Source organism: Apium graveolens, chromosome 9 (assembly GCF_009905375.1).
Source record: "Apium graveolens cultivar Ventura chromosome 9, ASM990537v1, whole genome shotgun sequence".
Taxonomy (NCBI): Eukaryota; Viridiplantae; Streptophyta; class Magnoliopsida; order Apiales; family Apiaceae; genus Apium; species Apium graveolens.
Genome location: NC_133655.1, coordinates 287172754 through 287190565, shown reverse-complemented (window position 1 = coordinate 287190565; position 17812 = coordinate 287172754). Strand labels below are relative to the sequence as shown.

The 17812-nt window shown below is 36.9% G+C and overlaps 1 long non-coding RNA gene across 1 annotated transcript; it reads right to left on the bottom strand.

The window, feature by feature from the left end:
• Window positions 1-3419: 3419 nt before the first annotated feature.
• Window positions 3420-4638, bottom strand: LOC141683137 (uncharacterized). The gene is made up of 3 exons (XR_012560127.1): window positions 4522-4638; window positions 4323-4400; window positions 3420-3461 (listed from the first exon to the last, which is right to left on the bottom strand). It is a non-coding gene; the product is annotated as an uncharacterized LOC141683137 (long non-coding RNA).
• Between the last annotated feature and the right edge of the window lie 13174 nt (window positions 4639-17812).

Below are 17812 nucleotides of genomic sequence, written 5' to 3'. Positions count from 1 at the left end.
TGGCCTTCCCCTCATTAGTATCCATAGTTTCTTCTTCGTTGTAATCCTCTAAGCCGAACAAAATTTATATTAACTGCATTCAAAATACTCATTATATTCGACTTCCTCGTGTTCTTGGTTATTTTGGTTTACCAATTCAGCAGGGTTTGCTCTAGTTTCCCAATATGTCGGGGTGGCATCGTTATGCTAATATAAAAGATCACCAATATAACATTATTCGCGTCTCTACTCATTATGTTAAAGTCGCTTAATAACTCTCTTTGTCACCAATACATTCTTCATTCCTCGTTAGTTACTCGCAACGTTGTGCCCACGCACCTGATTTGATACGTTAACAAAAGACGACATCATGTCAATAATATACACGTAGCTCCTAGTGACATCCCACTCTTGGAATTCTGCGTTAGACTTATTGGTCTTCTCCTCCAGTAGTTCGAAGCTTGTTGCGTTGATTGCGGGAGCATGAAACTTTTTAGAAATTATTCTGTCGATTCTCGCTTTCCGTGCCGAACCATAATGGCTTAACGGACAAAATGAATTCGTATTATCGCATAGCTTTCTCATCTTGGGACACGCTAAAATCTTCCTTATAGGACATAGATTCCTCAATGGTATAACGAATACCCTTCTTGGTAGAATCGCTATTCGTCATGTATTGAACCCTTATTATCGGAACAATACTTTCAACCAATTCAGGTAACGTAATAACCTTAATAGTAAAAGAATTAAGCATCTTGATTCTTGCCTAATATGTCTCATCAAGGACACTCTAGAAAGAGCTATGAGTGGCAAGACTCGGGTTTTCCAATCAACCCATGGTATTGGGGTATAGTCTTCATCCCGCTTTCTCCGGAGACTTAGATCCACTTCTATATCAACATTATAAAAAAATCATGTACAATTTTCTTATTTCCTCATTCTGTCGATTTTAAACGATTCCATCAATTTCCGTATAACACTTCACATAAACACTTCAACATAACTCCTGGTAGTCCATCAACAAACTCTATCGGCTCAACCAATGGACTCTCTTTTGCATATAACTCTTAGCACTCTTTTCTCTGAGTACTACAACTCATTCTCTTCCCTTAATGCTGGCTTTTCAATCGACTGTTAATAACTCAACCAATGCCTCAACTCTTAAGGCTAAGGTCCCCTTGGCTACTACCGTCGCGACTACTTCATAGTAATCCGACTATGAACTCGATGAGAGTTCTTGTTAACTTTTAGATCCTCAGTCTACCCATTTTACTCTTACTGTTTCCAAGACTTATAACCTTTGGCTCTGATACCATTTCTGTAACACCCCCAAATCCAAGGTCGTGAATTCGGGTTGTTACGATCACTTATTAATTAAATAATTCTCTTTTCACAATATTACTCGACCTTTTATTCAGACTCACACACACACAGGTTATATGCTTGGAAACATTATTAAATAAATCATTTCCACTTATCTACCTGCCGGGGTTGGCGCACAAAAAGCCTACGGAACTCACGAGCGTTCCTTACCCGCCTAAGGACAACAGTCCTGGTCTGATCCATGCTGGTAGTCTGTTGTGATATGATATATAAAAGCAAGGGTGAGCATTAAAGCTCAGCAAGGTATATATCCCCATAATTAAGTATGTAAGGATAAATAAAACCAATAATTATACTTTGTATCTCCAAATCGTTCTGAAAGTTTATATGCTTATCAAATTTATAATATTCTTAAAATCAACTACAATAGTATATCCACTGAATACTTGTATTCATCTCTTTCTCAAAATCATTTTATACTCGTACTCATTTTATTTCAAAATCTCAAGATGTTACTCGAACCAAGATTCTCATATGGGTGTGATATATATTCGTCAACATCCCAATTTAAAACTCAGCCTTATCGGCAGATTTCTCAAATGGATTTGATATATAATCATCAACATCCTTAATTAAACTCAGTCTTATCGGCAGATTTCTCAAATGGATTTGATATATATTCATCAATATCCTTATTTAAAACTCAGCCTTATCGGCTCTCTGTTGTATATTTCACAACAGTTTTTCCAAAATGGAAGAAAGGGACTATACTGGAATAAACCACGTATCGGTGATCAGCCGAATACGAAATTTTCTCTACTAGTAGAAGGAATACAAACCTAGCCGCCTTTGGGCTCATCAAGACACTACACGGTGGTTGCCCATTGCCGTGCAAGTCCGAAAGTCAATGGTCACATAGACCATATAACCGTACAATGCGCCACTCCGCGCTTGCATAATGCGCCACTCCACGCCTGGTCACTGCCCGATACCACTCTGTGCCGGGCAGGCCACATTCCAGTCCCAAAACAGTTATATCTTTTGCTCAAAATCCTTTTTCGAAGGAATAGGTCGTTAAAAGTTGACCTGTAAATAAGATGTTTTATTCATCACTTTTAACTCAATTGATCTTTTGGAGTTGTCGGAGTTTTGAATTTAAAATCATTTTCAAATCCCTATCTGTAGTAGGGTGACACATATATTACTCACTTGTTCTTTATTGAACGAGGAAGCAAAACTCTTATGCTTCTAGACTAAGTTCCCTAAAGTTTTGATAGGTTTCAAATGATTAATCTCTTTCAAGAGTTTTGAATAATTTAGAAAGTACCCTTGGGAACTATGTCTATTTTTAAATAAGTTTTTAGAAGTCCGAAGATATTAAATATCTAAGGTCTCATAATAATCTAAGAGGGATTCAATAAATTGATAAAATCTTATAAATAAAACATCTCTGTATAAGGTTCAATGAATTGATAAAATATTAAGTACAAAGTATTTCTAATTAAGGTTCAATGAATTAATAAAAAACCTTAAATACAAAATATTTCTGAATAAGGTCCAATGAATGGAGACACCTTAATCAAATAATCAAAAAAGGATTTGGTATCCTATAATTGCTCTTTGAATAGTTAAATCTTTATTAAATAACGTGAAATAATTTATAAACTATTCAGTATATTTTTAAATACTTTTTTTATATTTAATAATCCCTTAAGTATCGCTTTATAAAATAATCAATCAAGTAAGGGTGTCCCTTAAATGAATAAACCAATATTTCTCGAAGTTTAAGTCAAAATCTCAATCGTTCGCTTGATATATATATTACGCGAACGTACTTTGTTTATCGAAATAGAAATCTTTCGCGTCCGGATCTCTCCGGAATTAAATCGTTATTAAAATATCTTCAACTCACATTATCATATATTATATTTGAAATACGTTTCAACTTCTCATACTCGTGTAAAACGAAATTTGTTTTCGTAAACAATCGCATAATTCGTATGCATTGATATCATAGACAAGCATATATATATTTGAACTGTAAATTATGGCATCAATATCACAACAGTATATATATAGCATGGATAGTATGAGATAGGGTTTCGAAAACTTGCCTCGAGTAATCGAAGTGGTATGGTCTCTGGTGTTTGGTTGGCGATCTATAAACAAGAACCAACGGTCTAAGTTAGTACGCGATTAACGTCTCGCTTTTATTAAGCAACTTTTGCAACTACTCAAGTATAACGAATCTTCGATCGTCACATTCTCAACACTTATATTCTCACTTTATAACATGGTCGAGTTTTGAAATCGATCGTTCGCTTTAGAAAGTCCATTTCGAGTTTTAAGCTCGAACGTGAGAAAACGCGCGTCAAAACTAGGTTTTTATGCGTTTCTCGCTTGCGCTCACTTTACCAAAACATTTTTATAAAATCGAAAAATTAATATTTTCTCAAAATTCTTTTTGTACAGTCTTCTCTACTGTCATATCCATTTTTTATAAGTTTTCCAGAATCTCAGAATTATTTTAAGTCCTTCAAAATCACCATGCAAGTGGACTTAAGTGCAGTTGGCTAATCGCAGAAATGTTTTACACTAAAACGACCATAACTCCTAAACCGTAAATCTCCTCATGATGATCTACACATGTATAGAAACTACAAAACAATATCTATCTATTCATGGCCAGTAGTTTTCAAATTTTAACCATTTTCATGGCCGAATGTCCTGCAGAAAACAGATCAAGTGCAAGAATGCCCAAACTCAATTTCTACTACTTGATCTTAACACAATCACTACCTATAACCATCATAAACACAAGTACTTCTCAAGATCCACCCACATGAACCTTATATGCTCTATCTAGTACCACATACATGGATTACAACTCAACATCTCAAGCCTTTAGCAAGAACATAATCAATACAAACTCAAACAAACACAATCCTTTGGATCTTAACACTACAACAAACATAACTCTTAAATCCAACCATAAAACCTTAAAGGGTTGAAAGTTATACCTTCTTGGATACTAGGAAGGTTAGTTCTAGGATGATTGAGGCTTGGTTTTCTTAGAAAACACTTAGAAGGGCTAGATCCTTAAGAAACAAAACCAAGAAACAAGTTAAAATTTCGGAGTAACCTTTCTGCACCTCATTCAAACATTTTTATAAAATTGAAAAAAATTAATTTCAGGCTGAAAGTTGGTACGAAGCTTACCCATCATATAGATAAGCTATGGTAAAAATTTCATGATATTTGAATGAGTATATTTTGAGTTATGAATTTTTCTTTATCCCTTGCTCAGAAAATCCGAACTGCTGGAATGAAAAATGGGAGAGCTTTAAGTGAGGGAAAAGTGGTTGTTTTCTTTTGTGGCTAAAGTGTGGGAGTGTATAATGAATATATGGGATGTATGCAGCAGATTTGACAATAATTTGGCAAAGGTATGGGTTGGTTTGATTGTGTGGTGAAATGAGAAAAGGGAGAAGTATGGCTTGTGTACTTGTTTGTCTCCCATCACTATTCAACACTATTCCACTAACTATTCTAGTTAGCTTCTAATCATCTAGTTACACTCCTAACTATTAGTTAGGATTTGGTTATGCATGGCCAACTTGCATGGGATTTAATTTCTCATTCGTTTATTTATCGTAAACGCAATCGTTGTTCCATTCCGATAGTTTCCACGTATAACGACTTGTTTCGTAGCGATTTCTTTTATCGCTTATAATCCTATAACCAATTTCATTCCTTCTCTTGATCATAGAAACACCTTGATATATTATTTATTTCATGTAGTATTCCCGGTTCTACGTCATTCTTTACGGATACGAAAACACGTAGTATAATTGTGAATCTTCGAATTCCATTGGCTTTTACATTCACTTATTTTCCTCGATAAACAAGAATATGATATCGGATTCTCAAAATTCCACTATTCATTTTATGATGATCCTCGTACGTATTACTTAATTAGCTCAAGTTACTATTCACAGAAGTTTTAAAATATTATAAAAATCAGGGTTCTTACAGTTTCGATTTTTATATTGACTTTCGATCTGGGTATGCTACCATTCCGGATTGATGATTGCTTGTTTTGCTTTATGTACTTAGAAAACTTTGCTGTTGAATGAGATCACCATCTCCGGGTAGGATTGGATGGAGAATACTTCATCTCCTGAGCCTGGGCTCCTAGGGGGAGAGTGTGACCCTCTCAGGACCACATTCACTACATTCTTTCCTCTCCTTTGTCTTTCTTCTTTCTGATTTGTCTCCCGGGAGATGTACTGATTTAGTTTTCCCTTTTTGACTTGGTCTTCAATGAAGTATTTGAGGGAGTGACAATTTTCAGTTTTGTGCCCATGAGTTTCATGATAGTCGCATTTCCTGTTGTAAGGCCTACTCTCTAGGGGAGTCTGCATGGGCTTTGGTGGGTAATAGAATGGCTTCCCTTTGATCTCCTTCAGTATTTCTTCCCGGGTCATGTTCTGTGATGTCCATCCTGGCTCCTGCCTAGGCTCTTTGGCTTGCCTAGGTGGACCGGGATCGCTTTTAGATCTGTCTTAGGACCCAGTCTTTGAAATATTGGAGTGTTTTGCACAATATTGGTCTGCTGGGCCTGTTGGCTTTGCTTGAACTTCTTTTCCTGATGGTAACCCCTTTCGGTCGGTCATCAGAAGTTTTGTTCCTGGATCCTCCATTCCGAGTCATTTACATCGCTTGAAGAACGTCTGTTTCCTTTATGAACCTGGCCGCCATAGAGTAGGCGGCCGCCAGGCTTCGTGGCTCTTTGTTTATTAACTCTACAATATACCTCTCATTGTGTTCCGGATCTAGGTTCCTCCGAAATATGCTTGGAGCCTCCCTCTCATCAAGATTCGAGACTTTATTGATGGCTTCATGGAATCTCCGCATATAAGTTGAGAGTGCGTCGTTATCATATTGGCGAAATGTTTCTAGGTGACACATGTGCATTCCATGTGTCTTATTGGCTCTGAATCTTCTAAGGAAGGCCCCCCTGAACTCTTTCCAGGAGTGAATGCTTCGTGACGGGATCCTACTGAACCATCTCTGAACCCCCCCTTTGAGGGTCGAGGCGAAGAATCTGGACTTGGTTAGGTTGTTGTAGTAATATATCTGGGCTATCTGTTCAAAGTAATTGAGGTGCTCTTCCGGATCCCCCAATCCATCAAAAGAGTCAAAGTTGTAATGTTTGAGATTCATCTGTCGGGGGATGACTTCTAGGGAGTGACTGAATGGTGTAAGGGTCTCCCCAATCTCCAATCCGGAATCTTTTTCCATTTTTCGTTGGAGCTCATAAATCATATCTTTCAGGTCCTTCTGCCCCTCCTCTTCGTCATCAGAAATGACCTCGAGGGTAGGGTCCCTCCGGGTTCTTTTGCCTTTTGTCTTTGGTAAGAGCCTCTCCTCTTCTAGCTGCATCCTTTTCTGAATTTTCAGCTCAGGCTTTGCCTCTTCTTCTCTTCTTATCTGTTCCCTCATTCCTTCCAACTTTTTCCTCCTGGTTGCTTCTGTCTCCTTCTTACTGGCCTCTTTTTGATTCTTTTTTGCCTTAGCTCTGATTCGCTCGAAGACATATCTCCTAGATTGCTGAGAGTCCCCGGACTCTTCTTACTCATCGTCTTGCTCATATTCTTCCTGAGCCCGGGCTTGTTCATCTCTGTAGAGCCTGATTGCTTCAGCCAGTTCATGACTTGTTAAGTTGGCCATATGCTCCTCTGCCACTGGAACATTAGTATACTTGTACTGGTTGAGTTCGATGATATTCCTGGCGTCCCGAACCAGGGTGTGTTGTGTCAATGATTGCTCCTGGAGGGTCTCTTGGTCCCCCCCACGTCCTTGAGCTTGAGAGGGGTCCTAGTCCTGAACATGGGTACTGGCGGAGGGCGTACCAACCGTATTTTTCATGCTCTTGCCATTACACCATAATTGTACAAACAACTGACCGAGATTTGAGGCTAAAAATGTGGATCTAACTTTGCTTTTTTGAAGATTACAAAAATTTCCTAGAATAATACCAAACAAACTTTCTGGGTTTTGCTAACAATACTATTGAACAAGAACAACAAGCTCTAGAACATAAAGACAATATGCAAACTAAAAAAGATCTGGATTTTAAAACTATCAAAACTATCAAACCACAGGCTCCAAGACTATCAAGATTATGAAAACCTAAACAGTCAAAATTAACAAACGAGAGCGGGCTCACACAAACGTGGCCTAAAGTAATGAGCTCACACAAATGTGGCTAAAATGAACATTCATATTCAAGAGAGGGTATGGTTGTTTATGTTCTTACAGGTTTAAGATGTGGACTCTCTTAAGAGTTTGCTGATGAAGGTGAATCCAGGGGCACCGAGACCCAAGGATGGAGCTCCCTCCTTCTAGCGCAAAATGATAACTCCGGTGAGCGGGGCATCTTCGTCCGACGCCGTTCCTGGACCTGCTGTGCGTGAATGAGGTGTAGATGTTGTTGGGCGTCTGTAAAACAACACCGGAGGGGGGGGTTTTGTCCCCGCGGTGCCTCCGATATAAGAATAAGTGGCTGGTTGGGGAAGATGAAGATAGAGAGGACTAAGGTGGTTGTAGGGTTTAGGGGTTGTTACCTCTGGATCAGGGTCGTTGGTTCTTGGGGGCGGAGGACGCCTGGCTTGGGTGGATTGCCTACACGTGTCCAGGGGAGGACCACCTTCAGGGTGTCCTAATGGCCTTTTGACACGCACCGTGTTTGTTTGATATGTTGCTTGTTGATGGATGTCATTGTCACGTGTCCACGTACCCTTCCTTGGCGGGTCATGGAGTGTACATGTGCTTGTTGGGTCAACCATCTGGGCTGTTTTTGGCTAACATAGAAAAAAGGTTGGATCCATGTAGGCAGATGATCCAGGTCATCGGCTGGACCCTGGTAGGCAGGTGATCCAGGTCCCGGGCCGGATCCGGGTTGGGAGATGATCCAGGTCATAGGTTGGCCCTGGGTCTGGTCTCTCCACTTGATTGTGTTGGGTGAGGGGGTCTTGGTTCATCAATTGAGCCTGATACCCATTAGATCCAGGTTGGGCCCTAGTCAGGTTGGTTATACCCTATCAAATTTTATATTTAGTTCAATATAAAAGTGGGTTGAGTAGTATACACTTTAGATATTTTTTTTATGACTTTTTGCTAATTTAGGAAGTTACCAAGGGTTGCCAAATTTTGGCAAACTTGGCAACCTTTTGGCAACCTCCCAACTCCAATAGGTAGGCAACCAAATGTGTCATGCCACATAAGTTTGGAAACCTCCTTGGCAACCCTTATTGGAGATGCTCAGCATCTCCAATAAGAGTTTGTCAAGCTCGTTGCCAACTTTGCCAAATAATCATATATATTAATATTTTATTTTCACTCAATTTTATATCAACTTGGCAACATTCTACTCCAATAGTTAGCAACCTTTAATTGTTGCATATGTGGTCCCTTAAATTAAATTGTAAATGATTCATAAACTAAAAAAAAGGCATTATTCATATAAACTTTTTACATTTGTATATGTATTTTAACCATTTTAGGAAATTGCCAAGTTTTGACAACCTGGTTAGGCAACTTCTTGGCAACCATACAACTCCAATAGGTTGGCAATCAAGGGTGTCATGTCACGTAAGATTTGGCAACCCCTTCGCAACCTCTATTGGAGATGCTCTAATGGATACTGTATATTTTTACTCGTGGTAAAGTAATAAACTCGCTAAAGTAATATTTTTTCTTGGTCCCGACCTTGTTACTTTAAAAAGGTTTAACTGTACTCGTGGATATCATAATTCACAGTCGTGCTCAAATTTACTCGAAAAGATCACATATCTATGGATAATAATAATATTCTTCTCGATTAAAAATTGAGAGTGGAATAATAATAATATATAATTCTTAAAAAAAATTGTAATAATATAATTTTTACACAAAAATACGATTTTGTAATTCAGTGCAAAGAGATGTAGTCTCGAATTTAACCGAATATAACAAAAATAACAATTAAAGGGGCACATTCTTGAAATGTACATTCTTGAAACCGGAACCGCAACCATATATCAGTCTGATATGCATTGATAACTTGAGTGACATGTGATAAGCATCTTAGAAATGAGTATATTAACTTATGTTCAACTAGTTACCCTTTTAATAAATAGGTATTATGTAATACTTAATATTCATGGATCAAATGCGTAATACACATGTATAATTGGCCACAATCTTGAAAAATGTTATTTACATATTATTTTGTTTAAAAAAACAAGTAATTTTGTCCTTCACCCGGATTACACTTGCCAATTGAAGTGACACATAATATGTGAAATACAGTTAAACTTTGATGAAGTAATAATCGGTAAAGTAATAACCTTGCTAAAATAATATTTTTCTCCGATCTCAACATAATGGACACAGTGTATTTTTACTCGTGGTAAAGTAATAAACTCGCTGAAGTAATATTTTTCCTTGGTCCCGACCGTATTAGTTTAAAGAGATTTAACTGTACTCGTGGATGTGACGACTGAGAATTTTGTGATGTAATTAAGTCAATAAAGTATGCTTTATGTGATGTAATTATAATTATGTGATTAAGTGTTGGTTAATTATCTTTACTGTATATTAGAATCTAGGAGCGTAAATAGAAGCGTTCCAATTTAAAGAGTCAGCTTAAGAGTTAAGCTGTGTTGTCGGGCCGTCAAGTAGAACGGAACCCGTCCTAAAAAGGGATTAAGGTATTTAAAATATGAACTATGTGTTATTATGTGAAATGAAATGCTTGAGTAAAGTAATGCGTTCTAATGACGTGTCGGTCGATAACGATATTGTGAAGCGTAATTGAAACGCTGAGCGTCGGGCCGTCAGGCTAAACGTACCCGGTACGCGTATAAAGGAATAAAATTAAAGAAGGACAAATTTTATGATCATATATGAGTTGTGATATGTCCGTATATGTGCTTGCTTGTCTGTATGCATGATTACGTGATATGTTGACATTTTTATGGATTTAAGGGAATTATTTGATTTTAATAAGGTTTATTTAACCTTCGCACATTTTTATAAAATTATCTGAGTAAGATAAAGGCATGAGATTTGTTATGTTATCTTCGTAATAGTCCTAGAGACTTTCTAAAAATGATGGACGGATTTATTTGGTGATCGTTGCATTATAAATTGATTTGTATGTGATAAAATGCTATTATTAGCACAAACTTGTGAAAATCACATAAAATCAACCGTTCGCTCAAAAGTTTATTATGAGTAATGGTTGAAAAGCTAATTTCGAGATCTACGTCTTAAAAAATTATCATTTGCAATAATTTTCGACTTTCCGAGAGGGATATATTCAATATTCGATTTCTATCTTATTTAAGTAAAAAGAAAGGATTAATCAAACAAAAAGGGATTTAGTAGATTACTAAAATACCCTTGGCCCTAATACAAATATAAACTCACTCCCCCCTTATTTCTTCTTTCTTTTCCCGTGAGCATCCTCCCCCTCTCCCTCACTTTCTTTCTTCCTCTCTCTCGAACACACACTCTCTCTCTCTCTCGGCTCTCTCCCCATCTCTCTTCTCTCTCTTGCATGCAACACCGAATACTCACTCAAATTCAAAGAAAATGATATGTTAATGTGATTTTTGAGTTTTATGCTCTTTAAAAATTTTAAGTAGCTATTGCATGTCTTGGTTTCTTGAAAAGTTCAAAAAGGGTTTTATACTTCCTTTGAAATTTAAGTGTGTGATTGATAAATGGATTGCTATGAATGTGTTAAAGAATTTGGATTTGTGTAATTGATTTGATGCTTAAGGAATCAAATTTGAGGGTTGCATGTTGGGGATTTTGGTTCGGCTTTGTACTAATAAAAAAGGGAATTGGATTTAGTGACTTGATCTTAGTATAAACTAAGCTTATTTAGTGAGAAATGTGATTGCATGTTGGTTTAAAAGAAGAACTAGTGAATGCATGCATGTTTAATTGGATAATGTGATTAAGGCTTGAGTCACTAAGTGATGTTATGTTTGTGATTCAAAAATCGTGATGAAAATGAGTTGAATGTGAAAGCAATATGTTCTAAGTCCAATCATGTATTAGGATTTAGGAATAACTTTTATGTAATCTGTTTTGATTTTATTGATATTAATAAAAGACTTGTTTTGTTTTTATTACGGGCTCTATCTATTTAAGTATTCAAATAAGATATAACATAGTTTAGAGTAAAGCTTTTATGGATTATGATGAGATCATAATAGTGAGACCTAAAAGATGATAACTCTAAACTTAAATAGTTCCTGATCATAGGATTACTAACTGGTAATTAATAATCCGCAAAGATCGGTACATACTATGTTTGCTTCATTATGAAGGATGTCTATTCTCATAGACATTTGTGTGGTGACACTATAGCTAGTATGTAGGTGCTTATTATAGAATAAGTTCACTGAACATGACTCGCACAGCTGAACAACTGATGGAGTTCACTCACGTGTCAGCAGTTGTTCACATAGTGATAGTTGTACAAGTATCCTTAGACTTGAGGTCATCATAGTCATCTTGTGTACACTGAACTATGCTTTGGTTTAGTTCTTAGTCTCCAGGGACAATTATTAGGGCTCTACTGGGTATAGGAATTTGTACACGAAGATAGTGTATGATCAATAAAGGATCTACCCCTTCCAGTGAAGGAAGCGAATGTTCAAGGCTGATCCACTTATGCTAGTTCAGGAATCTCTGGCCAGAGTGAATGAAATTAGAAAGGAGTTTCTAATTTGCATGGAACTAAGCATAGTAAATGGTAAGCAAGTGATTGAATTAGATAGGCTTGACACGAGATCCATGCCTTGTATTTAATCGGGACATTGTAGGGTAGAAGGAGTTTATTGTACGGTAACTATTCACTGAATAGGTTCTTGGTATTCTAAGCAGTGAATTCATATTATCCGGATAGTCGCGATATGCTGAGAAGTATCCCTCACGATGTAGAATAAATATGATTAATTAATTAATCATATTTAATAAATTAAAGAATTTATATAAATAATGATAAAATAGTTTTATTATTATTTATTTCTACTACCGGCTTAATATTGAACCTACAGGGTCACACCATAAAAAGAGAATGATTTAATGGTGGAGGAATTAATTAATAATGGCTAATAATTATTTATTTATGAAATAAATAATTAATTGGAAAATTAAATAATTGATTAAATGAGATTTAATTGATTATAAATTAATTAAGAAAAGTTCTTAATATTATTAATTAAGAATTTAATTTTTGGAAATTAAATCTAGAGAGAGAATTATTTCTAAAGTGTTTAGAAAAAAGATTAATAATTAAAAGGTGTTTTAATTATTAATAAGAATAATAAATGGGATAATAATAATAATATTTATGGAAAATTTCAGCTGAAAATTTTGCCTATAAATATAATATTATAAACCCTATTTTTATTCTAACCCCAAAATTTTATAAAACCTAATTCTCTCCACCTCCTCCTCCTCCTTAACGTCGTTTTCTTGGTGGATACCGGTGGAGTGCTTCACGTTTGAGGAGCAGCTGCTAAGGATCTCCGATCGTTGCTTTTGGATCGCATATTAAAGGTTAGTAATCGATCCCTATATTTTTACCACGATTTATATGCTTTTATTTGGATTTTATATGTGTAAAAGTGTTTTACCATGCCTCCGTTGCGATTAAAATCCAACAATGGTATCAGAGCTTAGGTTGTATGCATATAGATCTGTGGTAAAAATTTCAGAATTTTATGTGCTTGTATGAATTAATTATGATTTTTACAAGTTATATTATGGATTAATTTTGTCTGATGAGAAATCGTTTCTCATAATAATTTTGAATATTGATCTGGGTTCTACAAGTGTTGTAGATCGTCTGGGTATTTTTTTCATAATTTTATGATGTATAGATTTTTTATTATGAATTTTTGAAGTTGTTGCAATTAAAATTCGTAATTAAATAAGTATATATATGTATATTCTGTTGTATATATATATGGTTGTAAATATACAACTGTTGACTGTTGGCTGCTGGTTTGAGGCGGTGGAACGGAAGACAGAGTACCGTACGGCGGCACGGTGACCAAGAAAGAAAAAAAAATGACGATTGACTGAAAACCGGACGGAGGACCGCGCGTCGACCACGCGCACGTGGGGCTCACGCGCTGATGACGTCGTGCTGACGGCATCAGATGATGTCATGCTGACATCATCATAGGGGGTTAGGCGCGTGACGCGCGTGTGCGCGTGGGGCGCGTGGAAGACCGTCACACACACGCCTGACAGCGCGTGTGCGCGTGGGGGCGCGTGGGGAAGCTTCTTTTGGCGCGTGAGGGCGCGTGGGAGCTCAGAATTGGGTGATTTTGGTGCCGTTGGATTCGTCTTTTCGAGACGCTTCTAATGGTATATTATATGATATTTTATGAAATTGTTTCGAACTGTTTATAGCTAACATAAGTGTTTTAAAGCTGATTTTGATCGTTTGAATTGATTTTAAATGCTTCATGTGATACATAGAGATGTATAATGCTTAGACCTATATGCTAGATGATGTAACATGCCTACCTACCTTGATGTTTATTCATGTTTATATATGTGATATATGCTTAGTTTATCATGCGATGATAGATTTAGGTGAACTTAAATGAACATAAGGCGCTTGTTAGACAATCTAGTATAGTGAAATTGTTTCATAACCTTAAGAATAATATTATGAATACAATCATGAGATTCTTGTGTTTATGAAACACGTAATTGAATATGAATTTTCGATATGAGAGAAAGGATGATTCTGTCAACAACAGATTTCTATCTGTAAGAAAGGGTTATTAAGTGGCGCCTCTTGACAATGCTCCACCCGATCTGGGAATCATCTGATTATTGATTATTGATTTGAAATATTTAATTTAAAAGGAAGAATCTCTTTATAATATGATTATGATTGTAACGTAATATAATCCCTCTAAAATTAAATAATATCAAGTAGTAATTGGCCAATGACACAACGGGCTTGTGTCGGTCATAGCCTTCCAACATGATAGAAAGTAGTTCTTATTTTTAAATCATTGTCGGTTCGTGCTACAGCCGAGGGCTTTGATTTCGAAATAAGAAATACTTGTCTATTACATAGAGATGTGTACATTGAATTAGAATCTAAAGGTCGGTACGTGCCACAGCCGTGGGCCGTTGGGGACTGATTCAATTATACGGAATGTTGGGTTAGACTTGACTTAGAATATTGAGTTTGCCGTGCCACAGCCGTGACTCAATTATTCAAGAGGCTAAAGTTTGATTAGGGAATAACATAAGATGTAATTGACAAGAGTTGTCTGCCTATTGAACATTACATGGCGGTTCGTGCTACAGCCGGGGTTGTGTAATGGAATGTAGGATCCCTATTCCCACTAGCATTATGAATGCTTAATTTTTTTACGTAGGGGGTTGAATAAATTAGATAAACTAGTGGGAGCCACTTATGAATAAAGGCCCGATTCGTATAGTGTTTTTAAAATGAAATCGAATATTTGCTAAGTGTTGTTATGTGTTTATCATTTACAGATTTACAATATATATTATGTCTTCTGCACTATCACTCAGGAGCATACTGGATGCTCACAAGTTGACTGGTCCTAATTATGCTGACTGGCTTTGAAACTTGAGAATTGTTCTCAGGATTGAGAGGCTGGAATACGTGATTGACTCACCTAAGCCTATTGAACCTGCTAGCGATGCGCATAATGATGAACATGTTGTGTATCGTAAGTGGATAGATGATGCAAATGTTGCTCAATGCATCATGCTAGCTTCCATGAACATTGAGCTACAGAAGCAACATGAGCATATGGATGCTCACACTATCCTCATGCATCTACAAGAGTTGTATGATATGGCAGGGAGGACAGCTCGATATGAGATATCGAAGGAGCTGTTCGGTTGTAGGATGTCTGAGGGATCATCTGTGAATGACCATGTACTTAAGATGATCAATTTGATTGAACGTCTTGGACAACTTGGTTTCGCCATGGATGGGGAGCTGAGCCAAGACTTGGTCTTGCAATCGCTTCCGAGTTCGTTCTCACAGTTTGTTGTGAACTTTCACATGAATAAGTTGGATGTCAGCCTGCCTGAACTCCACAACATGTTGAAGACTGCGGAATCGAATTTTCCCCCTAAGAAGAGTTCTGTTCTTCTAATTGGTGAAGGTTCCAATCCTAAGAAAAGGAAGAGGAACCCTTCCAAGAAGAAGAAAGTAGGTGAGAAAATGCCGGTTCCACCAAAAGCTGAAGACCCCAAGAGCAAAGTTGTTTGCTTTCACTGTAACAAGGTGGGGCACTGGAAGAGGAACTGCAAGGTTTACCTTACAGAATTGAAGAAGAAGAAGGGTAGTGAGACTGCCGCTTCTGATTCAGGTATGTTCATGATAGAAGTGAATATGTCATTAAGCCAAATTTCTACTTGGGTATTAGATACCGCCTGTGGTTCTCAAATCTGCAATTTGTTGCAGGGACTAAGGAGAAGTAGGACTCTTGAGGAAGAGGAGGTGATTCTACTGATGGGAAATGGAGCAAGAGTTGCTGCTGTAGATGTGGAATCATTTCATTTACATATGCCTACGGGCAAGACTATTGTTTTAAATAATTGTTATTTTGTTCCCTCGATTGTGAGGAATATTATTTCTATTCCCATGTTAGACTTGGCAGAATTTTCATTTATTATTAAGAATAATGAATGTTCTGTTCTTAGAGATAATATTCTTTCTGGACGTGGTACTTTAAATAATGGTCTGTATAAATGTGACATAATTTACTTCAGATTGAACAAACTAATAAAAGAAAAGGGATGATGAAAATCTCACTTCATTGTGGCACTACAGTCTCCATTTAGTAGACATGGAGAGAGGGCTGCAAATTTGCTAGGAATGGTACACACAGTTGTATGTGGACCAATGTCTACGCAAGCCATGGGTGGATTTTCATACTTCATTACTTTCATGGATAATAGATCTAGATTCAGATATGTGTTTGATGAAACACAAGTCCGAAGCCTTTGAAAAGTTCAAAGAGTATAAGTATGAAGTGGAGAAACAAACCAATAATAGTATTATAATTCTTCGATTAGATCGAGGTGGTGAATACTTGAATGGAGAATTTCTGGATTATCTCAAAGTAAATGGTATAGTCTCCCAGTGGACGCCTCCAGATTGGTATCTGAAAGGAGAAATCGAACTTTGTTAGACATAGTTCGGTCCATGATGAGCTATGCAAATCTTCCAGTATTCCTATGGGGTTATGCATTGGAAACCTCAGCATATTTACTGAATAAGGTGCCTTCCAAATCTGTTCCTCAAACTCCGTATGAGATATGGAAAGAAAGGAAACTGAGTCTTAAACACGTTAAGATTTGGGGATGTCCAGCTTATGTCAAGTAAGTTGACCCAGATAAGCTGGAATATCGATCCGTAAAATGTAGTTTTGTGGGATATCCTAAAGAGACTTTAGGGTATTACTTTTACACCGATCATCGGGTGTTTGTCTCCAGACATGCTACCTTCTTGGAAAAGGAGTTTAACCTTGAAGGAAACAGTGGGAGCAAAATTGAACTTGATGAAGTTCAAGAAGCACAAACTACTACGGATCAAGTGGAAACACCTGTTCTGACTGAACAACCTTCTGTGGAACAGCCCATTCGTAGGTCAGGGAGAGTGTCTCGCCAACCTGAGAGGTAATATGGCCTTGTCATTGAGAATGACAATGAGTTGTCGATCATTGATGATGACGACCCTGTGACCTATAATGAGGCTATGAGTAGTGTTGACTCAGAGAAATGGCATAGTGCCATGAAATCCGGAATGAAATCTATATATACGGGATACAAAAGAATGATTAGAGCAGATGGCCAGGTGGAGACCTTTAAGGCCAGGCTTGTGGCAAAAGAATTCAAACAAAGGCAATGAATTGACTTTGATGAAACCTTTTACTTGTAGCCCTATTATAATCAATTCGGATTTTGCTTGCGAATGCTGCTTACTACGACTATGAGATCTGGCAAATAGCCAGATGGTTTTCTTTCCAAGAGAAATGAAAACCTAGTATGTAAGCTGCTGCGAACCATATGTGGTTTAAAGCAAGCTTCTCGTAGATAGAACATCAATTTTGATGAGACAATCAAAGAGCTTGGTTTTATCAAAAACGTAGATGAACCATGTGTCTACAAAAGGGTTAGTGGGAGCGCGGTAACATTTCTTGTACAGTTAAACCTCGATTAAGTAATATCCGATAAAGTAATAACCTCGCTTAAGTAATAATTTTCATCGGTCCCAACTTGGGCCAATGTTGTAAAGTAATATTCTCGCTAAAAGCATAAGATAATAAAAAATTCGAAAGTCATTAAGGGCCCAAGTAATATGTAAAGTAATAATTCCATAATTATATATATATATATATATACTGTATAATGTATATGATTACAAAAT